This window comes from Arabidopsis thaliana, chromosome 2, assembly GCF_000001735.4.
Source record: "Arabidopsis thaliana chromosome 2, partial sequence".
Lineage (NCBI taxonomy): Eukaryota > Viridiplantae > Streptophyta > Magnoliopsida > Brassicales > Brassicaceae > Arabidopsis > Arabidopsis thaliana.
Window position 1 is genome coordinate 4,819,208 of NC_003071.7, and position 15,417 is coordinate 4,834,624.

At 35.2% G+C, this 15,417-nt stretch overlaps 5 pseudogenes across 6 annotated transcripts; 4 read left to right on the plus strand and 1 right to left on the minus strand.

Annotated features, from left to right (window-relative positions):
• Positions 1-60: 60 nt before the first annotated feature.
• Positions 61-6,640, plus strand: AT2G11950 (annotated as a pseudogene; the record flags this gene model as incomplete). Its single annotated transcript has 1 exon — positions 61-6,640.
• An 898-nt stretch (positions 6,641-7,538) lies between these two features.
• On the minus strand, positions 7,539-8,296 carry AT2G11970 (annotated as a pseudogene; the record flags this gene model as incomplete). Its single annotated transcript has 1 exon — positions 7,539-8,296.
• Positions 8,297-8,719: 423 nt separating this feature from the next.
• AT2G11980 lies at positions 8,720-10,005 on the plus strand (annotated as a pseudogene; the record flags this gene model as incomplete). Its single annotated transcript has 1 exon — positions 8,720-10,005.
• Positions 10,006-11,896: 1,891 nt separating this feature from the next.
• On the plus strand, positions 11,897-12,663 carry AT2G11983 (annotated as a pseudogene). Of its 2 annotated transcripts, none has more exons than one of them (2): positions 11,897-12,042; positions 12,336-12,663. The 2 variants fall into 2 exon arrangements; another variant differs by having other exon boundaries at positions 11,947-12,042; positions 12,423-12,663.
• A 1,365-nt stretch (positions 12,664-14,028) lies between these two features.
• Positions 14,029-14,418, plus strand: AGL88 (annotated as a pseudogene). The gene has a single exon.
• The last annotated feature ends 999 nt before the right edge of the window (positions 14,419-15,417 follow it).

A 15,417-nucleotide genomic window follows, 5' to 3' on the forward strand; every position in this document is an offset into this window, starting at 1 on the left:
CGAAGTATGCTGATGCAACGATATCACAGTACATAAGCCGTTCAATTGAAAACCAAATGGGAGGATTCATCATCAAAGGATTTGATGGCGCTGCAACTCTTGCAAACTGCCGTCACGGATCAGATTTTTCCTCGGATAGCACCAGCAGCCACATCAAAGGATGTTTGGAATGCATTGGAGTCATAATTTGAAGGTTCTCCAGAAGTACGCTTGATCAACTTGCAGTCGTTTAGGAGGGATTATGAAAACTTAAAGATGAATGAAGGAGACATCATCAAGTTTTTCACTAACAAGTTAATTGATTTGGCAAATCAGTTAAGAGTTCATGGAGAAGAGAAGACAGGTTATCAAATTGTTCAGAAGGTCCTTATTTCTCTTCCCGAAAGATTTGACAGCATAGTGCTGTAATGGAGCAAACGAAGGATCTGACATCGTTGCCGGTAACAGAGTTGATAGGAACTCTGAAGGCACATGAAAAGTGTGTGTCGTCTCGTAATGAAAGCATGACCGAAGGAGCATTGCATGTTTTATCACGAGAAGGAAAAGTCGTTGTACGACGAGGAGAAATGAAGAGTAATTGGCGTGACAACAAAGGCAAAAAATGGTGTGGATTTTGTAAGAAGGAAAACCACATGGAATCGAATTGCTGGAGAAAGCCAAAGACGGATCCCAGCAAAGATTCAAAGGAAAGTTAAAACTGTGGCCAGGTTGGACATTTTCAAGAGAGAGTCGTTCAAAGAAGTATGAACGGGCACATATGAGCGTTGAAGATGAAGAAATTGAAGATCATATGCTATTTAGTGCAACAGAAGATGCATCGACAATCACCAAAGAAGATGTGTGGTCAGTGGTTGCACAAATCATATTGACGAGAGAAGAGAGATACTTCTCAAAACTTGATAAAAGCATCAAGGTTCCAATCAAAGTTGGAAACAGAGAAGTCGTTATGATTGCCGGTAAAGGAGACATTACGGTCTGCACAAGCTTCAGAAAGAAAGTGATAAGGAATGTATTTTTGGTGTCGGGACTAGAGAAGAATCTGCTCAGTGTTCCGCAAATTATATCTGTCGGATATAGTGTTTTGTTTGAGAACAAGTGTTGCACCAACTTGGATCGTACGGGAAAGAAGATCATGGAAATACAGAGGGTAAATAAAAGTTTTCCAATCAGATGGAATTCTTCACAAGAAAGTGAGTTGGTGACTAGTGAAGAGGAAGGAATGGAGTTATGGCATCGAAGACTAGGCCATGTGGGGAATTCAAGGATGGAACAAATGCACAACAAGAAGATGGTAGATGGTTTTCCAAATTTCCATGTAAACAAAGAAATATGTGGAGTATGCAAACTTGGAAAGCAAGTACGAGAAGCGTTTCCAACGGAGTCTCAAACAAAGACAAAGGAGAAACTTGAAATTGTTCATACCAATGTTTGTGGCCCAATGCAAACAGAGTCTCTTAATGGAAGCATATACTTCTTGTTGTTAGTAGATGACTATACTCATATGGCGTGGATATACTTTCTTAAACAAAAGTCTGAAGTTTTTTCAGTGTTTAAGAAGTCCAAGGCCTTGGTGGAGACGCAGTCGGGTAAAAAGATCAAAAGGCTTCGATCTGATGGTGGTGGTGAATTTACTTCAAGCGGATTCAATGAGTTTTGTGATCAAGAAGGGATCGAGAGACAAGTAACTGTGCCATATACTCACCGCAGCAAAATGGTGTTACAAAACGTATGAACTGATCCTTGATGGAGATGGCACGAACCTTGCTTGTTGACCAAGGTCTTCCTCACAAGCTATGGATAGAGGCATTATATATGTCAAATTATCTGCAAAATCCTTTCCCTACAAAGGCAATAGAAGATGATGTCACACCGATCGAAAAGTGGAGTGGTCATAAACCAACAGTTGAACACTTGAAGGTTTTTGGGAGTATATGTTACATACATATACCGAAGGAGAAGAGAAGGAAGCTAGACGAAAAGGCAATGAGAGTAATTTTCATTGGCTACAGCAACAAATCCAAGGGATATAGAGTACTCCTACTTGATAAGGAGAGAGTTGAGATATCTAGAGATGTGGCGTTTGAAGAAGGAAATAAGTGGGATTGGGTAAGACAAGTTGAAGTCAAGAAGAACTGCAGTACACCCACAAGTGTTTCTCAATCACAAGAAGAACAAAGTCAAAGCATCTCAAGTTCGGTTTTGTCTCAGCTTCATGATGAAGATATCAGTCAAGTAGGAGAAAAATCGTCGACACCACCAAAGAAATACAAGACAATGGTTATGGAGATTGCTCCAATGGTGGATCTCGACGAAACAGAAGCATGTTTTGTAGTCTCTGAAGAACCTCATTCCTACGGTGACACATGGGTAGTTAAAGAATGGCGAGATGCTATAATTAAGAAATCGAGATGATTGACAAAAACAGAACGTGGTCACTCATGGAGAAACCAGAAAATAAAAACGTCATTAGCGTGAAGTGGATATATCGTATGCAAACTGATGCAAATGGAGTTCCATTCAAGTATAAAGCAAGGTTGGTCGCAAGTGGGTTTTCTCAAGAATATGGTGTTGATTATCTAGAGACATTTGCACCCGTCTCAAGACATGACACAATTCGAGTCGTTCTTGCTCTAGCAGCACAAATGAAGTGGAAGCTTTATCAAATGGATGTAAAGTCGGCATTTCTAAATGGAGAACTAAAAGAGGAGATTTATGTCGCACAACCACCTGGATTCATCGTTAAAGGCGAAGAAGAAAATGTTCTAAGGCTAAGAAAAGCCTTATATGGCTTAAAGCAAACCCCTCAGGCTTCGTATGAGAAAATCAACATTCAAAAAATCGCTAGGCGCTAGTTGGACGCTCGAGATGGGCCTAGCGCCTAGCGAAATAATCAGAGATTTAACGGGATTTACTCAGGATTAGTTTTTCGAGCAATTTTAATATTTTTTAAATATTTCTAGTGTGATGATAAAAAAGTATTTTAAAATTTATAAATAATTTTGCAAAATTATTTCATATCAAATTGACATTCATCCTAAATACATATTCAAAATACAAATTAAAGTTCCAACATGATATACAAAAAATAGTATCGTCTTGATCTTGAGACACACAAAAAACAGAGAAATGTCACAAAACAGAGTGAAGACTACTTCTTCCTCGTTTGATTTCTTCAATGATCAAGTAATTAGCATATGTTGGACTTCTTGTTTAGTTAGGACTTCTTGATTATCTGCAAATGATCAAACGTCAAACAATTGATCAAATGTCAAACAATTGATCAAACGTCAGACAATTCATCAAGTATTCAAACAAAGGACAATAGAAAGTAGAAACAGCAAGATAGATATTCAAACTATCACTGTAGAAAACAACAAGTAATCAACACTACAAGAAATATGGGTATTGATAGCACAAAAGTATAGCGTAATTTTCGTAAATGCTATAATAGATTTTTTTCTGGAAATGAGACTATATAAAAGCTGTTTTAAAATGCTAAACCGAAATATATCTATGCGGGAAGCTAAAAATCAGTTTTCCGCCAACACTTAAGCCTAAAAATCAATTAAGCGCCATTAAAAAAAATAATTCCCCAACACTTAGAACAAAAAAACTTTTGTGAAACTCAAAAGTCAGAAAACACATAGATCAGTTCTTCGAGCTCTCCGCCGACTAGCTCTCCGCCGACGAGCTCTCCGGATTCATCGACTAGCTCTCCGCCGAGTTCCTCGTCGCATCCGCATCTGACAATCTTCAGCCCCAACCCAATATCGGTATGAATATTTACCCGACGATGTCTGTTAATTCGATTCTCAATTAGGGTTCATCCAATTTACAATTTCCGGTCCTTTGCAATTAGGGTTCTTTGGATTTAGGGTATGAATAAGGGATGTTTGCTAATTTCAGTTCTATGTATTTCAGATCTTGCTAAGGACATATCTAATTCAACGCTTTCTTTCAAAGGTTTGTCTAAGACTTGTGTTAGATTTCTTATCTCTTTGATTTAGTAAACAAAAACTTTAGTGCGAATGTGATTGTTTCTTGTGTGTTACTGTCTGATTCATGCTTATACATGTTCATTGTCTTTTCTTTCTTATACCTGTAAACAACGCTTGTCTGATTCATTTTCTTTCTTATACATGTTATGTGTTGCTGTCTGATTCATGCTTGTTTTGGGATACTGTTTGAACGGTTCGAAATAAGGGTAACATATAAAAATGCTCGATAAGTCATGGGTTAATCTCTGCAGGTATGTCTTTTAAGATATATAAGTTATATAGTGTGAGTGGTTTATGTGTTTCTTACTTACTTAATCCTCGTTTACTTGCCATGTACTGAAGAATTGACCCTGCCTATGAGAATGGTGCATTGAAATTTGTAAATGAGGTTACTGCTGCGTCAGGAGGAACTAGGTTGGTAATATGCCCATGTACAGACTGTTGGAATGTAGATCGTCATTTAGGCAGTGAAGTAGTGTATCATCTAGTTACTAGCTACTAGTAAATTAATAGTAGCAACGAAATATTGTTACGAAAGAAAATATTATGATGCATAACATATGCTACTATATACAATAATATAGCAAACATCCAATGCTATATAAATTATAAATAGCGAAAAATTGTGCTACCAGAAAATCATTAATATCAAAATAAAGACGCTATTATATAGGGACATTTAATAGCTTGGTCAAAAAACGCTATTATATATGACAAGTCTAAGATAGCTCAGGCAAAGACAGCGATTATGAATCCGCCATCTAAACGATATTGTAGCGTTTTCGGTGTGTTAAGAGTGCCCATATTTCTTGTAGTGAAAACAACAATAAAAACAAACCTTAGTAACCCATTTGGTGTGCCACACAAAACTCAGGATTTTCATAAAACACGTCAGGTTCAAATTCAATGTGAAGCATTACTTCATATTCATCCTCAGATTCAAAATCATCATCATAAAGCTCTCTTACCCTTGGAGATTGGGTATTAGGTACGACACCAACATCAGTAGCTTGGTCTTCTTGATGTTGTTCCACAATCCAATCTTCGACGGTTTCTTCATTACCATCATCTATAATCACATCTATTGCTTTTTCTTTAATTTTTTTGTGCTTGTTAAAAAGTCTTGCATTAAATTGGACATAAACAAGGCTGTTTAGATGATTGACATCTAATCTATTCCTTTTCTTAGTGTGGATCTGCAATTCAAGAAGAGATATTAAAACAGGAGCTGGAACATAAATAGTTATACAAAAACAGAGATTAAAATGTTGAAATAAGCACTAAGAACACAGATTTAAAGACCAACTGCTTCAAAACTGCTCCAAGTTCTTTCACAACAAGAAGAGCTAGAGGTCAATGCAAGGATTCTTGTTGCTAGCTTTTGCAATGTAGGTACATGACATCCATATGTTGTCCACCAATTCCCTAAATTTACAATATAAGATATCTCATAGAAGAACAGATCTTATACAAAGACATAAATATCAAACAAGAACAATTAAATTCAATTAAGAAGACAAACCTGGATCAAATGCTTCATCATTTTGTTCACATCCTCTTAATTCAATTGAAAAATTCTCCGAGAATTGACGCATACTTTCTCCAACATGGTTTTCAAAGAAACATGAATGATGCAGCTCGATTTCTATGTGATGAAGAAAGACAAAGATATTCTGGTCGTGAGTCTGTACGTTGATGATATCATAGTCACCGGCAACAATACGCAACTCATCGACAAATTCAAAGAAGAAATGAAGATGGAGTTTGAGATGACAGACATGGAAATGTTAAATTACTTTCTGGGCATGGAGATAATTCAAGATGAACAAGGAGTCTTTCTTTCACAAGAAAAATGCGCATGTAAACTTAGTGAGAAGTTTGATATGAAATGAAGCAAAAGTGTAAGCACACCACTTACACCACACGGCAAGGACCTTGAAAATAGTGAAGAATATGGTGAGCCAACAAAATATCGAAGCATTATTGGTGGATTACTATATCTATGTGCATCAAGACCAGATCTGATGTTTGCAAGTTCGTATCTCTCACGATACATGTCGAGGCCGCTTAATAAGCACAATCAGAAAGCTAAGAGGGTTCTAAGGTACGTCAATGGTACGTCTCGCTATGGCGTTCAGTTTTTAAGTGTCAAAAATCCTGAGTTGCACGAATATTGAGATAGTGATTGGGGAGGTTCAAATGAAGACAAGAAGAGCACATCCGGGTACGTCTTCTCTCTAGGATCTACAATGTTTTGTTGGCAATCAAGCAAACAACAAACAGTGGTGCAATCAACAGTGGAAGCAGAGTATATCGCAATTTGTGCAGCAGCAAATCAAGCAATTTGGTTACAAAGACTTCCGGAGGACATTGGTTTTGATTCTCAAGAAGGAGTTCCAATTTACTGCGACAACAAGTCGGCAATTGCTATTGGGAAGAATCCAGTACAACATTGAAGAACAAAGGATATTGAGATCAAGTACCATTTCGTTCAAGAAGCAGAACACAAAGGTCTTATCAAACTCAAGTATTGTGAAGGTAAAGTTTAACTTGCTCACTTGCTTACCAAAGCACTTAACAACAAAAGGTTTGAAGAAGTAAGGAGGAGACTTGGAGTGAGACCAAAACTCAATTAAGGAGGAGTGTTGATCGATAATTCAGCTTAGGATGTCTAGTAATTATGTATGTTAAGTCAAAGGTGTGTGTTTGGTTAAAGAGTCGTGTCTGTTATGTTTAGGCAGTTATGTCTTAAGGGACACAAGAAAGAAGAGTTGCATCTCTTAACTTTCAAACCCGATTGAAGTCTATTTAAACATAAGTTGTATTACCGAAACACAAGTTGTTCATTTTGTCTTTTCTATTGAATAAAACAGAAGTTCCTTGTCATTCAAGTTACGTATTGATCACGATCAATATGAAGTTGATTTTCTCTCTGTTTTACTCTGTTTCTGTTTTGGAGACTTAAGTTTCTAACAATAACTATGTGTATGAATTCAGGGTAACATTGGTAGTATTAAGATACAACTAAATATATGATTTGTGGGTAATACTGTCATTACTAGGATGTAATTGTGTGTATGAATTCAGGGTAACATTGGTAGTAATAAGATACAAATAAGTGTATGATATCTTGGTAATATTGTCATCACTAGGATATAACTATGTGTATGAATTCAGGGTAGCATGGGTAGTAATAGGATACAACTATGGCCCACATCTCCGTCCAATAATACTTTGTAACCAATTCATGTAATTCCATACCTCGAGTTCTTGCTGTATCTCTCTCGAAGGAAATGAAAGCGACTAATGCGTGAATACAAAGATACTTTTGGATATCGAACACCTTGCAACTGCATGTTTTCAAGAGCAAGTTGACCAAAAATCTATCCCTTCATCTCCCGTGACATTGTATTCAAGCTGAATGTGTTTAGCTCCGTCACTTTTAGTTTCTCCGGGTCAACCTATAAATCATGCAAGTAGTTCTCCACTAAAGGCACGAAGTTATTGTAAGCAGATCATGACGCGACGTCTTTTCGATGTTCAATATTCCGAATATTTGAAGCTCGTATACGTCAATCACAATTTTCTTTAGAACATGTTAGGACATACCGCTCCTTATCAGACTTTTTAAAAACATAACCAAAACTGTTAGCAAATACACATTTGTCCACCACTTCCTGCAATACCGTCTTGCTTGGAAATTCTTTTCGTAAATTCAAACCAATACCGTCTTCCCATTCTTTTATCAACTGACCAGATTTTACAACAGGCGGTGACTCAACGTATTCATCACTCCTATCATCACATTCATCACGTTATCCAATCTCAGGATCTTGAGTATCATCAACCTCCACTATTGCCTCATTTGGTTCTTTTCCTTGTTCCTCACATTCGCCCATCACGATGGCAGCATCATCTCTCATTTCATCCTCATTTGAATCAAGTTTAGCATATTTCTTACCAACATAACTTTTATTGAGGAGCTCCACTCTCGACAGTTGCTCGGGCAATTCTGATGGAGTGATGACGTCCACATTAGAAACATATCTACAGTTATTTCTACCTGAAGATATATAGACACCGACATCCCCATCATCACTAATGTAAATCTCTTAAGTTGGTCTTAACAACACTGCATTGTACTTCATTTGCAATTTAACCTTATTTTCATCTAATCCAAGCTTCGTGCATATCCTACCTTCTAACATGGAGAGAGTTATCTTATCCTCTGATGTATTCATCATCAAGCTATATATTCGACCTTTCCATTTAAAATATATGATTATGTTCTCCATCATTGTATCCTGCAAAAATAGTACAAAAACTCTGGTAGTTATAGCACTAAAAGAATACAGCCGATTTGCGAAGCAAATATTTCTCGCAATATTGCGACAAATTTGTGAGTCATTTGCAAGACGAGTACCATACCTCGCCAATCACTCGCAACATTGCGAGAAAATTTTCTCTCGCAAATCAACTGTATTCTTTTGCGAGGGAAACAAAAACTTACTACAAAAAGCAATCTATTTACTACAAAAAAAAAAAAATCTTAACAAAAACTTTTTCTTACAAAAAAAAAATTGTTGGGGTGGAGAGCATCATGAGATATATACATTGCGAAGATGGATGTACAGTCATAGAGATCAGGCGAGCGATGATGTGACGAGACAGTTTTATGAAGGATTGCGCGGATTTATGTTTCAAGAGACAAACCAACCATTGTCTTCTTGTAACCGCTGATTCATGAATTGAAGAATTTGTGCTATGAAGGTGTTCATATGTTTGATTACTAGAGTAAACAAAATTTCAATATGCGGGCAGTATTAATGTGGACGATTAGTGACTTCTTTGCATATGAAATGTTATCGGGGTGGAGAACGTACGAAAGATTATCGTGTCCTTATCGTATGAATCTTACCGATTCATTTCAGCTAAAGAATAGAAGAAAATCATGTTGTTTTGATTGTCACTGTCGATTTCTTCCCATGCATCATCCGTATCGTCAAAACAATAAGTTGCTTAAGACGAATAAAGTTGTCCACATTTTCCTACAATCATATGTTCCGGTAATAATTTGCTCGAACAAATCGATTATTATGGTGCTCAAGAAACAAGTAAAAGTGGGATAATTGGCACACTCTAGAGAACATGCCAGATGGATATACTAGCACTCACAATTGGCACAAACAAAGTATCTTCTGGCAACTCCCATATTGGAAGGATCTTCTCTTGCGGCAAAACTTTGATGTGATGCACATCGAAATTTTTTTTTCCGATAATTACATGAATACGCTTTTGAATGTGCAGGACAAAATAAAAAATAGTTTAAAATCAAGGTTGGACTTGGCAGAAATATGCAATAGACTTTACTTGCATATTCACGAGATGGCAAATTACCGGTTGCAAAGTTTTGATTGTCTCCTGAGGCAAAGAAGGCGTTCGAGTGGGTTACTACAACAGAAGTTAAGTTTCCAGATGGATATGTGTCAAAAAATTTAAGATGCGTCGAGCAAGGTCAAAACATTTCTGGCATGAAAAGACACGATTGTCATGTATTCATGCAACGGTTACTGTCATTTGTGTTACTTGAGTTGCTATCAACAAATATTCATGAAGCAATTGCAGGTAACAATTACATTTATAATTGAATATATATTTTTAACTAAATTATATACGTATGTTTCATTTCTCCCTTGTAACGTTACTTACATTGATAATTTAATATGTTTATGTATGGCTGGCATTAGAGCATTTTTTAGGGACCTTTGTACAAGAACATTGACACCTGATGGCATACAACAATTACACGATAATATCCCGGTGTTGATCTGTAACTTGGAGAAAATATTCCCTCCTGCCTTTTTTGACGTGATGAAACATTTACCAATTCATCTACCACATGAACCATCTCTTGGTGGGATAGTGCAATTCCGATGGATATATCCTTTTGAGCGCTCTATGAAGGCTCTTAAAGGAAATACTAAAAATATTCCTTTTACTAAATCCAGTCATGTTTTACATCCCTATAGTCATTCCCTAATTATAATTTAGAGGTATTCATACCCTCCTCTTCTTAAGGTAAATCTAGATTTGGGATAAAAGACATGTAATATATAAATGCCTTAGCATGTGTCATGTAAGGTAATGAAAGAATTAGATTACTTTTTTGAGGCCTCAAGCGTAGTGTATTGGACAGATTATGAAAAAGGATATTGGGTTTTATACATGAATCACAGACTACTACGATTTTCCAAACAATAACCAACTTCTTAAGGTAAACACGGATTTTGGATAAAAAACATGCAATATATAAATGCCTTAGCATGTGTCATGTAAGGTAATAAAAGAAATAAATTACTTTTTCGGAGGCCTCATGCGTAGTGTAATGAAATGGTTATGAAAAAGGAGATTGTAATCTACTCCCCTCACTTATTTACTTCTCTAACTAGACTGTGTTCTTCGCATGGTCCACATCGTCAGTTAACACGTTATTCCTGTTCCACAGCGCATGACATAATCGTGCCACGTACAAAATGCCCATATAAAGGTTTGCTGCATATTTTATCAAATAGCATGGTATACATCGAATAAACCACTACAAGAAATTGAGATATTAATAGCGGTATAATATAACGTTTAATGCATTTTTGCTATAAATGACATACCCTTCAACTTTAGATAACGTTCGCTAAAGTGTAAACGTTATATTTGGTTGGTTGAATATTAGTTTTAAAAACTCTTTTTAGAAATGTAAAAGATATAGCACTAATACATTTTGAATCGCTGTGGATTGTTTGAGGGAAAAAATAATTTATTTGCACATTAAGTACTTTAACAAAAAAAAAAAAAGTTGCTATCAAATTTTTATTCTTCCTCTCAATCTCCGTCTCTCTCTTACTCCATTGTTTCACTTCTCAAGCTTTTTTCTCACTATCTATGTCCATCTCTCCATACTTGTCACCAATTTGCCAAATTCAGAACCATGCTTCTCCTCCGACGAAATTCTTAACCCATATCCAAAACCAGATGAGTCATCTTCTTCCTCTTCTCCACCCAAAAAAACCCTAAAAACACACCTTCAGTAAATACAGTAGAAAAACAAGGGCAATTAGATTCTTAAATCATGTTGTTGCTCTCCCTTTCACTGTCTATTGCAAAATCAAGCCCTAGCCACCGTTGAAGCAAGTGAGACATGGGCTCACTCAAGGTATGCAAGAAGAACTGTCTTAGATTCAAATGAACCATTATATTGTTTTGCTGAATCGATTTACAGATCTATTGTTGCAAACTAGTTACAGATCTGTGTTATAGATCTGTTGTTGCGAACTAGTTACAGATCTTGCGAACTAATTACAGATCTAGATCTGTGTTATATATCTGTTACTGCGAACTTGTTAGCCTAATGATTTTGATTGATTTTCGTGAACCATATGTGCGTACAAGTATGTATCGGAGCTATGGAGGAAGATGATGTCTGAAGTCTTTACCAAAACAATTATGGTCAAGACATTTCCCCGCCGTCGCTGACTCTACCTCCGTCGCACTTGGAAGCCAATCAAGTTCTTATGCTCCACTACAAGGTATGTTTCTCGTGCTTTGTTCTTCCATGCTTGAACTTGGAATCTGGAGATATTAAAAATCATTTTCTGAAACAAGGGTCTAAGTAGTCGCAATTGATGTTACTCTTGCTAGCGATTACCTTTGGCCATGGCAGATTGTCAAAAGAGAGGAAAAGGTTAGTGTCGCTATTTCGAAACATGATTTCTTTTCTTTTTTTCTCTTCAATTAGTTGTTGAAGCTTAAAGCTTTATTCACTCCTTGCTAACGCAGTTCAAAACACTGGAGTATCAACAACAAAATAGACTATCCTCCTGATAAGACTTTGGTGCATTAGAGTTTAGACGGGTTGGTTGCAAGAGTGTGTTTGACGATCAAATATTATCTATTTGGGTCCACGGTCTAGGTCCATATTGGGAGTGATTGAAAATGGATTTTACGTCATCAAACCTCTAATGCCAATCCTTGGTGACCTGGATACGTGAGGGTAATGATCTCCTTGCTTTTAAGTCTCTTTGTTACTCATACAATTAAAATTACGTCTTTTTGTCAACTACATCGAAATAAAACTTGGAGCTCTCTTTTTTTTTTTTTTTGTGTGTGTTTTTGATCTAGTATGTGTCCATGTGTTTTATTATCCAGTAAATTCGTTAAATAAATGTAACTCATTTTCATATCTTTATACACTTAGTTTAGTTCTCTCTTTAGCTAGGATATATGTTACATGGAACAGTGGCTTCATTTCCTCTCTGATTACGATGATGTTCTTTTTGGTTTCAGATCTTAACTCGATTACCAACCTTGCTTCTACTTCTCTTGCAATTGATCAAATCGACATTACTCTTTTCAATTTAATTTGTTGAGCAGTGAGGCTATATCATTGGAAAGGCTTCAAGAAGAACTTGAAGAATGTGAGAGTGATGAGGTAATAGAATTTAGATCCAAGGGAATGATGTCCTCTCTATCTTGTTTGTGTGTTGATGATGACGGAGAAGAAGTTTCAAAGATTGGAGGTCAAAAGAGTGTAAAGAATTCACAAGCTTTAAATACAAGAGTTGTATGAAACTATCTTTTAATTTGTACTTTTACTTTGTAATATATAGGTCTTTTGTATCAGGATTTCATATAAATTAATAAAATATATTTTTCTTTTTTAATATTGTCAAATTATCCAAAACTTTTAAAAGAAAATTTAGGGAACAATTACAGAAATTGTTACACATATAAAACAATTAATAACAAAGTATAATTGCTATTGTAAAATATACAATTGCATAAAACAAAGCGCTATATTTGAAGAAAATACGGTAGCAATACTAAAAACCGCTATCAAAAGTCTCTGACCTATAATGACAGGCGATGATAGAGCGCTTGTTAAAACGCTATAGTATCGTTAGATAGCGTTATTCGGCCGCTAAGGATAACCAATATACTTGTAGTGAACGTAACTTAAAATTTCATTACATCATCAGCAGGAGGTGTTGTATATCGCGTCTTGGTCATGGGTTATAGGTTGTGTTATATAAGCAAGGGGAAGTCCATCAAGGATGAAATTATATGTAAACGGAAGGGTGACTTGGTTTTATGTATATAGTAGCAATTCAATGTTGCGATTAGGGTGGCGCCTAAACGCTACATACAAAATGCAATCAAGGACCCATGATATTAAGTAAAGACGTGAATGTTTAATTATGAGTACGTGTTGTCGTTTAAAACAATATAGACACACTTTTGAAAAAAATAACACATAAACCAACAAAGTTATAACTACAATTGTGGTCTAATTATATTTCAAACTAAATCAAATGTGACAGATATCAGTAACATTTGCTGTCATTAATTCCAAAAAAAAATGAAATACTTCCAAGTAAATTAGCCTTTTTTCTCTACCGATGCTATTATATAGAAAACCATGCAGTTGGATTTAATTCTGTGATGTTATATCGTACAACATGCTATAAATTTTGGGAAAATAAAATCTAATGGATATCTACAAAAAAATTTGTCCATCTATTCCTTTTTATTGTAGATTAGTCAAATAGGTTTTTCAAAAAAAAAACTAAGTCTTATTTACCCTTATTTTATTTTATAATTAAAAAAAACTATAATTTCCTAATCTATTTACACAAAAGAAATAGTTGTTTTAAGTAAAATTTTGAGAACCTAAAAATCCTCTAAATGTATTAGAGAAATAGTGGATATTAATCAAGAAAAAACAAGAACGTAAGACTTTATAAAAGACAAGAACATATACAACATATAGAACATAGCATGATAAAATAAAATGCTATGATTTCTCCCTTCACCTACAAGAAATCAAACACTAGTTCTGGTTTCTGCAAACATGTCATCTACGAAGCAAGCAAAGGGAAGAAAAATAAAGGGGAAGCAAAAGATCGAGATGAAGAAGGTGGAGAACTATGGAGATAGGATGATTACGTTCTCATAACGTAAAGCCGGAATTTTCAAGAAAATGAACGAGCTCGTAGCAATGTGTGACGTTGAAGTGGCTTTCTTGATTTTCTCTCAACCGAAGAAGCCCTATACATTCGCACATCCGTCTATGAAGGAAGTGGCTGACCGGTTAAAGAACCCTTCGAGACAAGAACCATTAGAGAAAGACAATACCCGACCCCTCGTCGAAGCTTATAAGAAACAAAGGTTCCATGACCTCATAAAGAAAATGGAGGCGCTCGAAGAGGAGCTTGCGATGGATCTAGAGAAGTTGAAACTGTTGAAGGAATCGAGAAATGAAAAGAAGTTAGACAAAATGTGGTGGAACTTTCCTTCAGAAGGTTTGAGCGTGAAAGAGCTGCAAGAAAGGCACCAAGCGATGCTCGAGTTACGTGATAACTTATCATAACTTAACTCCACATCGATTGTATTCTCTTCTATTCTATAGTCTTTTTTGACCATCAGCTTAAGCACTTCGAAAGTTGTAGTCAATTCCAAAAACAGCAATCTCCCACGATATTTTTCATGAACAATAAATCTCCACTCCGTGTTATCATACAATCTCCACATACTACTCCTCACATAGATATGCATAATGAAAAACAGAACACGAGATGGAAAAGAAAGAACGTGAAGAAGAAGAGAATAATAGGACACAAATCGACTAGGGCACGTTTGTTTACAATTTATTTTTTTGGGCGTTTTTTTTTTTGTATTCTAAAACAATTAGAATTTGTTTTCTAAATCCAGTAAAAATTGTAATCTTAACAGAAAATATATTATTAAAACAAAATATTTAATAAATATTTACAGTAGAAAACGTTTTCTAAGAAAATTTCACTTTTAGAATTTATATTCTAACCAAATTTAGAATTTTGTTTCTAAACTATTTAGAATTCCTAGATATAGAAAGTGAATCTTTGAATACAATTTCATATATAGTTTAGAACTTGAAGGATATTTTAGAATACATGTTATACAATTTTTAGATATTGAATATCCTATTTTCTAATATTTTTATAAAGAAAAATAGTCTAAATATCGTAGAATATGTACAAAATATTGGAATAGAAATTCTAAACCAAGTAGATCACTAGAAATCGTTATCTAAGAAATTTAGACAAAACTTTATCTATAAAAAATCAACTTTTTTCAACTAAATAACAATTTTTTTTTACAAATCAACTATATTCTTGTAGATCTACATGTTATCAAGGTTAAACCTTTAAAAAATGCTTAAAATATAGAGTAGGGATATTTTAGTCCAAATTGGCATTCTCCAAAAAAAAGGTGTATATGGACAAATGTTTTTGTAAGACTCTTTTTTAGATTTAATTTTCTCATAATTTTTTTTTACATAGGATTCCTCTTTCACTTGAACTATTTTAATAGAAACCAATAAGTACGT